The sequence below is a fragment of the Scomber scombrus genome, chromosome 9, assembly GCF_963691925.1.
Source record: "Scomber scombrus chromosome 9, fScoSco1.1, whole genome shotgun sequence".
Classification (NCBI taxonomy): domain Eukaryota; kingdom Metazoa; phylum Chordata; class Actinopteri; order Scombriformes; family Scombridae; genus Scomber; species Scomber scombrus.
In genome coordinates, this window is record NC_084978.1 from 7,341,959 (window position 1) to 7,358,495 (window position 16,537).

Genomic DNA, 16,537 nt, shown 5'->3' on the forward strand with positions numbered 1-16,537 from the left:
TTTAAGGGATCATACTGAATTTCAAGTTTGCGCATGCCTTTAATTTGTGTTTTTAGTGTATTTTGTATGCGCTTATAATTGTATGTTAATTGCCTGTAAGTTTAATTTGTTATGATGCTGCTTTCCTGAACAACAGATGCTTAATTTCAGTTATAGGCACAATGCAGAATCCAAATGTTAACATTTGACAGCCCTACTAACAAAATGTTTCACTCCCAAATTGACTTACGTCTTCTAATGTAAGGACCAATATTATATATAAACTATAAGATATCCAAACTGTTGAATGTTCATGTACTTTAGTAATGTATCATATTAGAAGACGTAAAACAGTTTCATATGCTGAATTATGAATTGAGAAATTAATTTGTGGGCAGTGGTGGCCTAAAGGTTAGAGAAGCGAGCTTATGACCGGAGGGTCGCTGGTTCAATTCCCTGGACCGGCAGGATTAATCTGGTTGGGGAAAGTGAAGAAGCAGCACTTGCCCCTCCCTCATTACCACCACTGAGATGCCCTTGAGCAAGGCCCTCTTAACCCACCTGCTCCAGTGGAGCTGCTCAGTGGCTGCCAGATCAGACTGTGGTAGTACTGGGCAGCTTCCAGGTGTGAATGTGTGTGACTGTGTGGATGTGAACAGGACATTCCTGCAAAAGAGAGCACTGCTCTCAGTGAATTTCCCCTGGATAAATAAAGGTTAAAAAAAAAATTAAAAAAAATGCAGAACTTCAATTTACAATTAAGTTTATTCAATCATATGTGTGAACATAAGTCACAGATACAAGTGTTAGAGCTTATATTGAAACAACATATAATACCAGTCAAAAACTTGGACACACCTTCCCATTACCTTGAATGAGAAAGGGTGTTACCATCATTAAAAAGTGTTTTTTTAAGTCTTGTTTTTCACTATAACTACATAAACTAGTATTATTGTTAGATGCATTACAGTCACTTTTGTTGTAAGGAGCAGAATTCATATTATACATATTATAGACATTATACAGTACCTAATATATCACAATGTCTCATGTAAAAGTATTGTTTGAAATCAACACATCTCTGCCCTGCTTATGCCCTGTTATGTATACAGTTTGCATTTTATCTCCGAGCTTGCGTAGGTTTCCTTCAGGTGCTTTAGATTCCTCCCACAGTCCAAAGACATGCAGGTCAGGTGAACTCTATTTTTTTTTAAAGTCTCTATATTGACACAGGTAGGTGTTTACAAATGTAGTAAGGTACAGGTATAACTGTACAGGCAGTATATATATGAAAAAATGCTTTATGTCACACTAATTTAAGCAGATATAATTGCTACTTATAAATTGCTGTATCAGCACCAATTAGTGGCAACAGGTGTATAAACAGATGTTAATAATATAAAATACATCTTAATAAGGGAGGTTAAAATTGTTGAAGAAAACTGTAGATAATAAACACTTTTTTATTTTTATAACTACATTAAAGTGTGTTATAAACCATTATTTCAATGTTTAAATATATATATAGTATATGGCTTATAAATGCTAAATAGGGGGGTTAAGGGGACGTGTTACCAATTTACTATATATACATTTCTCACACATTGATAACAAATTGGAATATTTAAGTCAAAAGTAAATTATTCCACCATAAAATATTATGATGTGCAGCAGGAGTAGTAATATTTAGTAGGGCATCAATATATGATGTGATAAATCAATGTATACAGTATGACACTGGAGATTAACTTAGAGTTTTCTTATATGCTGCTTCATCACTTGCAGAGGAAAATGTACTTTTTACTCCACTATGTTTAGTTTACAGCTATGGTTACCAATTCTTTAATTTAAAAAACACATGATCACCTAGTAATATGATTCACTGCTATAGATGGAATTATCCAGTAGTAAATAAAGCAGCCAAAATGTTCCCCTCCACAACCAGACACAGCATTACAAAGTTAATGCATTTTTAATAATAGTCTAGTAATATAACATGATGAAATAAAGCACATTTTGCTGATAATAGATGTGGACTTTTACTTGTAATTTAGTTTGTTTGTTTGTTTTGTTTTTGTTGTACTTTACTTCTGAATATTTATTCTACCTCTGTGTGTGTCTATGTATTGTAATGTAAAGTATGTACATGTACAGTACTAGTCAAAAGTCACCTTCCTAACCCCATGAATGAGAACGTGTGTCTAAAACCAAAATGTTTGACTGGTATATATATTTGTATGTATATTATACTGTATACACTATATTACATATAATATGTAAGAATAAACTGTCAATTTCTCCTGAGCAGGTTGCTGCCTCATCAGACGTCCACTGAGGTTCGCTGTCATTTTATCCCAGACTTTTAAACTGTCTACAGCCAACTGGACACACACCATAGTTTACTGCTTAATTTATCCCTGGTGTTTTGCTAGGTTGCCAGGTCCAGCCATTGTCCTTGTATCATCTACAGTGCCCCACAATGCTTTTTTTCCAGGCTTTTGTAATTGGCATCATGCCAAAGGCGATCAAAGGTGCTTCAAAATTACAGTGCTGGACTGGGTACTATCTCCAGGCCTGCTGATTATTGGACTTTGCATAGTGTAGGGTCAGTTTGCTGGGCTCTAGTCTTACCAGCAGCCAGGTGTAACATGGGAATGGATATCTGTTTGAATCGAAGCCCAAAAAGCTCCTGGCAACTTCAATCCAAATCAATGCTCAGACCAGGGCACCTGATAAATTGTTCCCCCTCAAAAAGAGGCAATACTTTCCCTTTTTCTCGAGTTTTCCTGACTTCAATCACCTCATATACTTCTCCCCTAGAACAGACCCCCTCCCCCCTCCAACAAAAATTGTGGAGTGTCTTTTTTTAAGACTGTGGGAGGTAGGGGGGTGAGGGGTTGAAGGGAAGGAGGATGAGGTTCTCTAATGAGCTTTATAAAACGGGGGAACAGCAACGTTAAAATGAGAGAAAACAGACCTCCTACCAAATATGAATACCAGAAAGATGCAAATGTACTCAACAGTGAATTTATTATTCTGAATATGCTCAGAAACAAAAGGCTATGGAAAACAGAGGGAGGAAAAGTGAACTGCTCTCCTCTCTGCCTGAAAAAAAAAAAGAAAACCCCCCCAAAAAACCCAGAGAGGATGGGAGCGAGAGCGAAATAGACAGAGAGAGAGATAGAGAGAGAGAGAGAGAGAGAGAGAGAGAGAGAGAGAGAGAGAGAGAGAGAGAGAGAGAGAGAGAGAGAGAGAGAGAGAGAGAGAGAGAGAGAGAGAGAGAGAAAGAGAGAGAGAGATGGAGAAGGAGGGGTACAAAAAACAAGAAGCAGAGCGAGGGAGAGGAAAAAAAATCCTGGGTCCTGTTTCTTCTATTTTTTTTTTTAAGCAATGGCATCCCGTGTTCTTGGATGTGTCGTTGCCATGGCAACTGTAACTTGGTGACCTCGTTATTTCTGCCTAATCCCGCACTGAAATTATGGTTGCTCCACCCTTTTGCCTGGCTGCCCTGATAACATAATCATTGCAAATGAGGCAGGGGAATGGCAGAGAAGAAGAAGAAGAAGAAGAAGAAGAAGAAGAAGAAGAAGAAGAAGAAGAAGAAGAAGAAGAAGAAGAAGAAGAAGAAGAAGAAGAAGAAGAAGAAGAAGAAGAAGAAGAAAAAACATTTGGCACAGCTTTTACCAGACCACCACAGGCTGTAATATATCACATACATCTACCAATATACATTTACTGCTCCTACTAGCAGTTTAATGTTTTGGAGTATTTCTGCAACAGCTGATGACGGGGCCGAGTAATTAAGATAAGCACTTAGCAATAATCAGCAATGAGCAGTTGATAAACTGTATTGATTTCAGATCAATCTTGAGTTTATTACAGTTGAATATGTGCCAAGTCAACAATAAGACTGCCAATCACATAGTTTGGAGACTGTATCCTGTAACTGTATATGAAGACTGGTCAAATCTACTGTACTAAACACATACACACAGATACATGCACATACACACAACAGCACATAAACACCTGAATTATTGATTTCAATGTTTGATTAGATTTACTTATTGGATGGGGCAAGAGAAGCACTCTGAAACATTTATGGATTTTTTTGGAATAAACATGCAAACTAATAAGAAATCCTCAGTCATCCCTATTCAATAATTCACCAAATTTACATATTATTATTGGCATATCTCATTACTCCGGACCAAGACACACTTATATATTCCAAAATTGTATTAGTTGGGTACTCTGTTGCATACATTAACATGAATAATGAAGGACAGGGCTCCTTTAAAGTCATGATTCAAAGAAGTCCCTCATTTAGGAACATGAATGTCTTTATGTGGTCAAATAGGCCACAGAGCTCTTAACAACCGAATTGTTTACACATAATAACTGTTGTTTAGGCTAAAAATACAGTCAATGCACACCATCAAATATTTTTATGTCTACATAGTCATTGTATTGCATTGTTTGCTTCACCGTTTTTCAATAAAAAGGCAAAGACATTTTCAGCACACATATGTATTACAGTATGTTCACATCTTCCTGAACTGATTCTATTTGTCTGAACATGAATTAAAACACATTTTATTCAGGATTGTACATATTTCAATCAAGATGTAATAATTATTGCATAATTATTGTATACCTGTAATTTATATTGTGTAGGTTAGGGTTAGGGTTAGGGTTAGGTGTTTAAAGAAGTGCTAAAAAGTGTACTTATGGCAGCAACTTTAAAGTCTTACAATTCAAACTACATGCAAATCATAGACTGTTATAAAGATGGAGATAGTGAGGTGTGATTCCAGCCACTGGTTTGCATTGGAGCCAGTTTGAAGAATTGCAGCTTATGGAGCCAGGACCTTCAAAATAAGGATTATGGGGTGTTGCCTTCAATGCTCTGGAAACATGCCTGGTTAGTGTCTGGTTAGTGTAACTCCTTAACCACAAACAGAGCAGTACTGCATGTCTGGAGAAAAATTACTGTTTGTTCTTTAAACAGAAGCTCCAACAGTCTGTCAGTGTGAGTCCCGGGGGAAAACAGTAGGCTAGTGAAATGTCTTCAAATCTTATTAATGTTACAATAATTTCCACAATGACCACCAGCACACTTAAAGAGCCAGAATTTAGTGATTGAGATCCTAATGACTCTTTAAAAAAGAAAATATTGACTTAGTATTTCTAGAGAGAAGCTGAAGCTGAAGCTGAAGCTTTTTGTATGTGAGCCAGTTGCAGCCAGGGATTTTGGAGCCAGTAGCTGTCATCAATGACATTTTACTGCACTGGCTTTAGCCTCAAACTGTGGTAGATTCTAAGATATCTACAACTATTCCACAGATCTCATCATCCAACATACAACATTTTCAATATTGTTACATATTTATAGTCAAAACCCTAATAAAATATAAGGCTGCACAATTTCATGCATTAAGCTATCAAGTGCATCTTTAAAACCCTTGATACAGTATTCACATTTTGAGTCAGCTGGAAACACGTCAAAAAATATAGCTAGCTAGCTACAGTTGCCAGTGACATTTGATTCATTTTAACCAGTCAAATCAATGGTTGCTAATTAGAATTGAAAGACCTGCTTTTGCCTTTCTCCATCTGGTATCAAGAAACAATTATTCCTAAAATTATTATGAATTTCGACTGATAGATCTGCCACTGACTGACAAGGTATGGAGGGCAGGACTGATATATCTTTGAAATCATGATTAGCAGTAAGAGCTGAAGTGGAAATATCTCTAGTGTCCACACTGACGTTTATTATCCAAAATATCAAAGTTCCAGACCGCAGAGGTGTAATTATTTTACCAACAAAGGTCTCACATTAGCCGTCACCTTTTAAAAAGCACATTCATTTCATGCAAATCTATCATTGAGTGAAAGGAAATGTTTTTAAAAGGGGGGGATTTCACATATTGGAAACAAATTCTTTATTTATAGTGAAAAGAAAAAAAACTACATGGGAGGCTAAGATGTTTTTGATCCCCCCCTCCCTCCAAACACCCACCCAAAGCCCCCTCCAACTCTCCCCCCTTCTTTTACTGAACTTAGACCCAGGATGTAAATGAGAAACACATGTGTAGGAGGGTGGGGGGGCACTGGGGAGCCTATGTTTCCACAAAGACCTTAGGCTTAGAAGAACCAGAAAATCCCCAAACTTGGATCTTTTGGACTTGTTTCTCTACATGAGGCGCCATCCTGGTGTGCAAACAGGGGGAAACAGAGACAGACAAACAGAACAGACATAGAAACTGACAGACAGGCATGTGGACAGATGTGTGTACAGTAGACAGAGAGAGAGAGAGAAGTGTGTGTGTGTCTGCATAATCCGTCCTGAGAGAGAAGAGCGCACGACACCCAAGAGGCTTATCTTGGTCAGATCCTGTTGCCTGTATGGAAACTCTGAATTCGGTCACATTGTTCGTCCAGTTTATAGTACAACCCCCCCCCACCCACAAACACACGCACACACACGCACACACACACACACACACACACACGCGCGCTCCCACTCCCACCACCATCACTGACCTGGATTTGACTGGCTGTTGCCTGCAGTATCCGCCCACATCCACTCCGACGGGCCCTCTGGCTGTTGGATGTTTTAGCTGAAAGGGGAATAACTGTTATACTGTGCTTTCATAAATATTGTCTCAGTAAAAAAGCTAAACATTTTATTATTAGCAGCAGTATTTGTGTAAAAAGCGATCAATGTAAAAGTAGCAGCAAGCAGTAATACTGTAACAGTGGTGGTAGTACTCACATTAGAAAGTAAGAGTAATGACAGTGGAAGCAGTAGAGCCCAGTCAGCACTGATTTGGTCATTTGCAAGCAAAAATAAATCCAGAAATCTTTGATAAACTGGGCTTAATTTGGTTTTAAAGTATTTGAACAAGAATTTTATCTACAGTGTAGCCATTGTTTAAACAGCTTTTTAATTGCAGCATTTCAAAATTTACTTGCCTCAAACATACTGAACTGTTGTTGAAACCGCAGTTATGTGAAACCAAGGTGTCTTAAAAACTGTCCGTTTTCAACCAAATGTACCCCAGATTTATCCAGATGTCTAATAACCTGCAAATCATAAAATCAGTGCTTACCAGGTGGTTTAACTTGTAGCAATAGTCACACTGCCCATTGCCTAGAGGTGTGGATATGCTTTCTAATGGTGGGTGATAGGCCTGCAACCAAGGATTATTTTTATTATCAATTAAGTTTCAGGTTATTTTTGTGATTAATCAATAAACCTATTTGGCAGTAAAAAAAAAAAAAAAAAAAAAAAAAAAAAAAATCCATCACAATTTCATTGATTTCATGATGACATCATCAAATATCTTATGTGGTCCAAACAACAGTCCAAAACCCAAAGATTATATTGTGTTTTCTGTAATGTTACACTGGGAAAATTAGAACATACTCAAATTTGAGAAGCGAGTCTTCTTTATGAATTTTTGATTTAAAAAGGACCTAAAGGATTCATCCACTATCAACAAAAAGTTGCTGATTAATTTTCTGTCGATTGACTTATTGATTAATTGACTAATCTTTGCAGCTCTACTTGGCGGTGACTGCAGTGTAGACAGTAACATACGATAGTAGTGGAAATACCAGTGTTACACACATAAAAAATCTATATATCTACCTTACATAATGTATGTAAAAATCTACCTGATGAATGAAGATTAATTGATATAATTTTGTAGATAATGTATACTGCACTGTTCAGGAATGAGAAAAAAAGACTTATTTTCCAGTTTCAATGTATTTTTTGATAACTGAATATAAGTTATAAACATACCGAGAACACCAAAGGTCTCTATTTTATCTATTTTTTTCATTTTTTACAGTGTATTAATAACTTTTCATTTTCAAGTGTTATAATCTCCAACTGGGTGATAAATCCCTCTAATTGTTATGATGTGGACCTTATGTTGGGTTTAGTTAGGGTGTGTGTGGAAGGTGGGGGTTGAGTATGCATGTTACCACCAGCATCTCAGGGGAGACTTTGTAGACATCAAAACTGGGTTTTCCCCTTTCATGTACATTGAGGATGTCATTAAAAATGACTACATCACAAATATCATATTCTACCTTTCTGTCATCCAACGATTTCCTCCGATCATCTCAGACCTGTGTCGATCCCCAATTTAAAAACAAATGTTAGACCTGCTTTGTGAGGAGGTGAGAACAACCAGGGACAAGAACCTGTCAGATATTTATGGTACCCAAAAGTGACAGATGCGATTAGGTGGGTCATATGTGATGCTGGCCCTTCCACACCCCCACCTTGCTCCTGCTGCCAGGCTAATAACGAGGCTATTATGCCTGCTTTCATCCCCTCTGGTGTTACTGGTTGTCGTCACTTAGCCCAGTTTGGCCAGAGGCATTCACTTTGTATTTACATTTTGGGCATTTATCCAGAGACAAACTAAGAGCAACAATACAAAACACTTAAGTAACAAACAGAGTGCAGTGATGAGAGCCACAGCATCCTGACAAACTGTTGTATCAAATACTCCCAAGTCACCTAAGTGTGTGACAAAGAAATGTTTGTTTGGAAATAAGAGCTCAGAAGAAAAACACAGAAAAATGGAGTCAGTGTTGGCTTTAATACCCTGAGGCCCAGGGCCCCAGACTCCAGACCTGCTCCTCCTCGGTCACCGCCTCTCCTGATGACACAGTGGGGTCAGGGTGAGAGTGGAAAAGGGTAACTGAGCTTCAAAATAACAGAATAAAGATTGTTCTCATGGGCACTAAATATGTCAGTTCATTAGCACTGCAGCTAACAATTATTTTCATAATTGATTCATCTGGCAATTATTTTCTCGATTAATCGCTTGGTCTATAAACCAGAAAACAGTGAAAAATGAACATGAAGACTTCCTAGAGCCCCAGGTGATGTCTGTGGGTCAGTCAAAACAAAACAGGATACATTTACCACAAGACAAAGAAAAGCAGCACATTTTCACATTTAAGAACATGCAGACATCACATTATTGGTATTTCTTGCTTAAAAATAACTTGAAATGTTGATCGACTAATTGTTGCAGCTCTACATTTTTAGATAGATACATGTTTTGGTCAATAAAATGTCAGACACTTCAAAGTGTCACCCTCAAATTGCACTCCAAAACCCAAAGAGAATAGCAGTAAACCAAGAGAACTATTGTTTTTTTTCCTGATAAATCAATTACTGTATCGTTTCAGATCTATATTCATGTTACAAAACATATTCAAGGTTCAGGGTGTAACAAGGGTGCTACTCTTAAATAAAAACACTTTAGATTATACATTATATTATAAGATATATACATGAATTGGGGCACCTGTGGCTCAGGAGGTAGAGTGGATCCACAAATCAAAGTGTCCTTCAGCAAGACACTGAACTCCAAATTGCTGCAGATGAACAGCCCATCACCTAGCAGCTCCACCTCTAACGCTTTGTGTGTGTGTGTGTGTGTGTGTGTGTGTGTGTGTGTGTGTGTGTGTGTGTGTGTGTGTGTGTGTGTGTGTGTGTGTGTGTGTGTGTGTGTGTGTGTGTGTGTGTGTGTGTGAGTGTGTGTGAATGGCTGAATGATGCAAGATAGGAGTATGTGCACACGTATGTGCACACGTCCAATCCAAAGAAGGCACTTGCTGGGCTGAAAGTCTGTTTGTTTTTGTTTTTTTCAATAAGGTGGTATAATGGGCATTTTGGAAAGTGCTTTGGGTAAAAGTTTTATACTGCAGTTAATTTACTAAATGTTCTTGTGATTAAGAAAATATCTAACATAATTAGAAATATATAACATCTTCATCAGGAACCTGTAAAAACACTTAAACAGAAACATGAACACATTTAGTATTTAAAATATTTACAGAGCAGCAGGTTGTACGACTTGCCTTCCTTTTTTCTCAAATGGTAAAAATCGGTTATAAAACACCATTGCATTGCTTTTATTAAGAGTCTTGATCTCACTATGTCACTCTGAGTGGACAGAAAATGGTGTCAAAAATTGCCACTGTGAGCGTTCTCTTCTGCATATACTATGAATCAGCTTAAACAGACAACAGTAATACAGTATATATAGTTTTGCTTTGACAGAAACTATTTGCAAAATGAGCCATTGCTGTCAGCCTGTCATTGCTGTGAAAGTGACGTCTGTGACAGGCAAGGAAAACATGTTTCCACATAACTTCAGTGTAATCACAAATCAAAACCCTCCAAAGGCACTGAAGCCTCTGTTGTTCCAGCCTGTGTGTCTCTGTGTGTGTGTGTGTGTGTGTGTGTGATCACGTTTTGTGTTTCAGCTAAAGGGTTTGATACTTTTTTGTATTTTTCTTGCAGATTCTCTTTTATGTTGAGCAATTTCAGGGGTTTCATTATTGTGTGCATTGAAAGAATATCTGGAGCAGGTCTTCGTCAGCCCATCATTTATTCATTGACATGGATTTTCAAGCAGTGGCTCACCTCTCACTGAGGAGATGTGGAAGTACCATCTCGAGCTGCCTTGATCTTAAGAGACACTGGACCTGATGTTGCCTGTTAAAAAAAAAAAAATTCTCTATCCACGTCGACCCTGTGCTGTGAGTTACTGGCTTGAGGGCCATTTAATTAAATCAAAAACTTATCACTCAAATTTTAATTATGCTGCCATATATCTCAGCTTCACTAATGACTTAGTGCCATCTAGAGGCCATGTTGGGTGCAACTTTAAACACTGATTTTACAAGAGGAGGCACCATTAGTCTTCATTGTGTATAGTACAGCTTATTATGAGTGTTTGACCACACTGGAGAAAGAGATTGATAGTTAAAAGGGTACATACGACATATTAATGCAAGCGTAAACTTCATTTTCACCTCATTTTCACTGCTGCTTTATGTACTACCAATTGTAATAATAATCCCCTACCTTGTTATGACTTCATTTTAAAAAATGCTGCTTTGAAAGGCCAAAGCTTTGAAAGGGTACAGGTACTGCAGAAGTCTCACTTTTTTCTCCTGCATTCTAATTAAGCTGTACTTTTGGGATAATTTCGGTATATTTTCTCTCTTTAGCCACTAAAAGTGCATGAAATGTTTTGGTCACTTGTTTCTTCGAGGACAATAGATTCATGTTGAAGTATCATAATGGTGTCAAGTTCTCAGACCTTAGACTTGAATCAAAGTAAATGTAAAGTAGAATATATTAGTGTAAAAATACTCTATTGCACACAAAAGTCCTACATTAAAACTTGTGCTTCTAGTATTATCAGGAAATTGTATTTGGTATCAAAAGTATTACTTATACAGACAAACAACACAGTTCATTGTTACTTTGTTATATAATATATTACTGGGTTATTGTTTCTGGTGTGTTCATATTGTAGTAGCATTTAGTTGGTCGTGCTGGAGCTAATACATTTGGGCAGTTTAATCTATTACAATGTGTGTCATGTTTTACTAGTTCATCTTTTCTTAGTAAAATCTTAATCAACTGCAACTGCTATAGTAACTACAGCTATCAAATATGTTTAAAGGGGTAGAAAATGACAATATTTCCCCCTGAAATGTAGGGATTGATGTATAAAATAACATCAAATGGAGGTTCACGTACTTCATAATGGTACTCAAGTGCAGTACTTGAGTAAATGCATTTTTTTTTTTTTTTTATGAATTCCACCTCTAGTCTCTAATGTATTGTGTTCAAGGTAGAACACAATAAAGAAGTACTAATGCATGGTGAGGATATTCTTAGATGCTGACCACTGTATGAAGTGCTACACAGACATACTGCATGCAGGATAAGGGCATGTATCAGACTCTTAATAACACCTTGATCCTGTCTCTGAACTGTTCCTGTCTGATCCCCTCTCTGAATTGTTGTTTTAGATCCTCTGTTAAAAAAACAGCCCCGACTATGAGAACAGGCAGTCAGGAAGCTAAGAGGCGGTTCCTGGGTTTTGGGTGACTTACTCTCACGCAACACATGTGGTGGCTGGTCCTCGGGAGGCAGAGGGGTCCTCCCCTGCAGGTCAGGTTACCCAGAGCAGCCAAGGGCTAACCACTACCATCTGGCCTCACCTTCCATGTTCGCTGCTGCTCCAGGTCTCAATGGCTTCCACATGGCGTCCCGCCATCTCACAAAAAGTCTACATCACAAAAACACACAGAGATACACATTCATAAAACTGATGCACACACAATGTTCTTACAAATACATGCACTACACAAACTCATGCACATACACAAACTATGCACATATCATACATACATTTTTCACACATCTTGCACAAACGAATAAAATCTTGCTTAAATGAACACATGGAAATGCAAGCATAGGATACCCATAAATATGTGATAGAAAAATGAGGTAAACTGAATTCACATAGGACTTTTTAAAACTGTACTGAAAAGAGAAAAGAAAATAACAAATAGGAGAGTTTGGTGATGAATTTAATAAAAACATGAACACAGCACAACATGCAAAGTTATAAAATCAAGAAAAAATCTAAATAAAGTGAGTTCTAATATGCTTTGTAAATAAACATACACCAATTTGGCTTCATATATACCGTAACAACATAAAACCATATAGTTATACATACATTGCACACAAGCAAGTATGCACCTACAACACACACAGTTTGCATTTGCACAATTGCACACACAAACAACACGGTTTAATTCACACACTATGCAAACATGGAACTGCACACAGGCATGGTCTCTCTCACACACACACACACACACACACACACACACACACACACACACACACACACACACACACACACACCTGGGCATGCACACAGACACGTCCAGTCACACAAATGCAGGGGCTTGCAGGGGAGGATGGGGAGTGAGGGGCTTTAATCAGGAAATTCGCCTCCAGGGATTTCATGTAAGCAAGACTGGACGCTGCTCTTCTCTTTGCTTCACACAATGAATCACTGAGAGAGCTATGCTTGAAAGCTTCAATCCACTGTCAATAAAGCTAATGCTATCACAGGTTCTCTGTGTGCAATGTAATCTATTATATGGTTTCATGTGTCAATGTGGAGAAAAATCCACCTTGGTTTGATGAAAACAACCATCACTGATTTTACAGAATCAACATAAATAAGTCATTAGCTACCATGTTTATTTTGGAGCAGTGGATTGATTTAATCTAGATGAAAAGAGAAATTGCAAGGGAGAGTGTTAAGGGGAGAGGATGATCTGCAAGAGGTCACAGGCGAGTTTGACCTCAAATTAGCTTCATTCCACTTTTCTTTGCTGAACATGGAGGTTTACATACACCAAAATCACAGATACAATTATCAAGTAAAGAGGAACCCCCCCGTAAGCCACGTTGCCGGCATGTACAATTATATTTTAGATTTTTGATCTCTGATTCCAAGGGCTCACTTCTGTTTGCAGCAAAATGTCAAGAAATCAGCGCAATGAAGTATTTTTCTTTGGTGATTTGGTGTTTTATTTGATTTTTCTGTAGATAGCGCTCTTATCTTTGTATACTTACATGTCTGTGGTCATGTTGTAACTACCCAGTTCCAGTAGGAGTGGTCAGTAAATGAAAACATTAAAAGGAGCAGTGCATGCATTGTGCAACTTAAGAAAAAATACAGTTCCCTACTTTTAATGTTTAATATAATGGCTTGAACAATGATATTTAAACGTCACAGACAGTTATAAGAATTACAGGCTTAATTTAAAAAGTTTAAAAACAGACAAAAAGCCTGTTTCCCCCAAAATAGACATAAGTAAAGGTTACTGTAGCCTGAAACTAAATACCAAAACAAGCACTTGAGTGAGGTAATACATCAAACCAGTCCTGCTATGGGTCATTACACTCATTATGACTCAGTGTAAACCTTTTTCTTCAAATGTATTTGACCTTTATACACTGGATGCATTAACCATTTTTTCACCTATTGATTAAAATGGCCAAAATGGTAACATATATCATAGGTTATGGTGTTAAAACCAGTGATAGCCTTTTTTCAAGGTAAGATCTGACTGAGGTGAGGAAAGGGATAACTTGAATATAGGTTATATGCACAGTATACATTTAGCAGGTAAATGCCAAACCCATAAAACACACTACTATATCTGAAAAATGATTAATTTAAAGCTAGGGTAGGTAATGTATTTTAGAGGCATGTTTTGTTATATTTGTTGAAATTCTCTTTATATCCTGACAGTAATCAATTAATCAAATGCCTTGACTATAAAAAGAAAAAAAAAACAGTTTCTGTGGCTGGTGCAGGACTGTAATAAGTCCAGAAAACGTACCTTCCCACCTATCTGTGCGCATAACAAAAAAAGTTTGGCGGCAAGGCGAGCAGTGGGACAGAGAGAGATAGGAAGTGACAGGACTGTATGGATTGCAGAAGGAGAGAAGAAGAAGATGGGAATATCAACACAAAGCAGAATGAAAAGCAATGTGCGGTCATCGCACTATTGCCTGTTGTGCAGGGGAAACTGAACAGCACATAATCTTATCCACAAAGTCGGAGCGAGAGACTCTCATTGCAAGTGAACTCGGCTCCCAGAAGTGAAATGCAATATCACTCGAACTCAAGCAGGGAGATGGGACACTCATAACTTTTGTGGCGGACTTCAAACAGGTGAGAGGCGGTCCTGTTTACCTTTTACTAAAGGTTGTTGTACCTTGAGAGGGAGGTGTGTGGGAGGGGCTTAAAACAGTGTGGAGTGTTTGTTTTTTTGCCTTTTCCAGAACACTACCTACCCCATCTTTAATGTATATGTATGTACATTACATGGTGTAATGACAGGTGTTGAATGTATTACACCATGAGGTAAAATACATTTATCAAATGTTACAGATTTTACTGTACCATTTATACACATAGCTGTCCCTTTAATATATTTGGTTGTATTATGCTGTTGGAGGCAATATTGCACACCATTGAGCAGAACTGCTTTGGTTATATTGGATTTAGAGGATTGTTGCATCAATGTGATTAAGTACCGTTACAATAAAACAAACAGCATGCAGCTATTTTCACATTTTTTCAATCGAGTTTCCAGAATATTTACCATGTCACAATATATTAATATTGGGATAAGAAATTAAGTGGACCATGATAACGAATTTATTCCTATATGTTTCTTTGCAGGCTCATTACACTATAAAGTCCTGTTGACCTTACATGACTCTGCTCCTTGTTAACTAGTGGAAATGAGACACAACAGGAATTCTTACATCAGATCAGTCATCATGTATTTATATATTCACCATCAGACTAAAGATCAGATGTGAAAAACGTACTGCTGCAGCTTGAAAGAAAGCACCCGGATAAATTCTCTTTAGCACACCACTGCACCTGTGACATACAAATAATTTGCCTTCTCATAGGTTTACATTGCACAAAACAATAGCATCTGTGGCACTGGGTGACAACTTATCTGCCCCAGCTGAAACAGGAACAACATGCTCTGTCTCAGCGGTAATCTTTGATCAGCTGAAATGCTTTCTGTGATAAACATTGACTCGATCCCATGGGCAATCACTCTATAGTGCTGGCATCATGGGAGGTAATGTATGCATAGACGTGTTGAATTTGCCTTAGGCCCTCACACACATACATGGCCGTACACGTAGTGAGATGAATTGCTACGCCACCTAGAATAAATACATATCAGCTACAGTGAGCTGGGGCGCTTTGCTCTTTCCTATTAATCCTCAGCATGGTGATTTATTGCAGTGTGCTTGTCAACAGCCATATAGTCCCCTGGAACTGTGACCAGCCGGGAGAAAATAGTAGAGTTTAAGACTAAGGCCCAGCAGCTGCCCTGTAGTCTATTTATGTGCATTCTGGTCCATGCTGAGGGTGAATATATGGGTTGGTTGAACAACAACTACATTTTGTGCGAAGAGGAATGGGGCTGTAAAATAATCTATTCGTCATAATCCAACTTTTAAATTGATGTCTTCCCAGATGCCACTGCTGTAGAGATTTGCATTTGCCAAGGTGAAAGGGCTGGATGCTCAGCAATCAGTTCTGTGCAGGAGAGTGAATGCTAAAGGGCCCTTCTGTAAGTTATTTTTATACAATGTATGCATGGCAGTGCATATTCAGCTCCGAGTGTTAACTCATCCATTTGATTAATGCCACTTTCACTAAAAACACACAGTGGCTGTACAGCAGTGCGACTCTTATTGAACACCACCATCTAGTGGTTGTTGATATATTGATGCATTTAAAGGATAAAGACTGGTAATATTCTGTTCATCTAAATGTCAACAAATCTTACCAAAATCAAAAATTGATCTTAAGTGTTATCTGTATATCCAAAACCTGATGTCTTCATCTGTGTCGTAGTGCTCCATTTGCTAAATAAATAAAGTTTGCTATAAGCTACAATAACCCATAGTTTTAGGAAATGATTAAGATATTTTAAAAAATTAAACTAGATGTTTGAGGGCGCTTAAAAAATAAGAGTACAGTGTAATAAATAGGCTTGGAGCTGAGTGCCACAGATGGGGCATGAAAGTGAGAAAGCACTGGGAGATGGACTAACACATGGCTGATTTTGGTTCTTTCCATGAGAT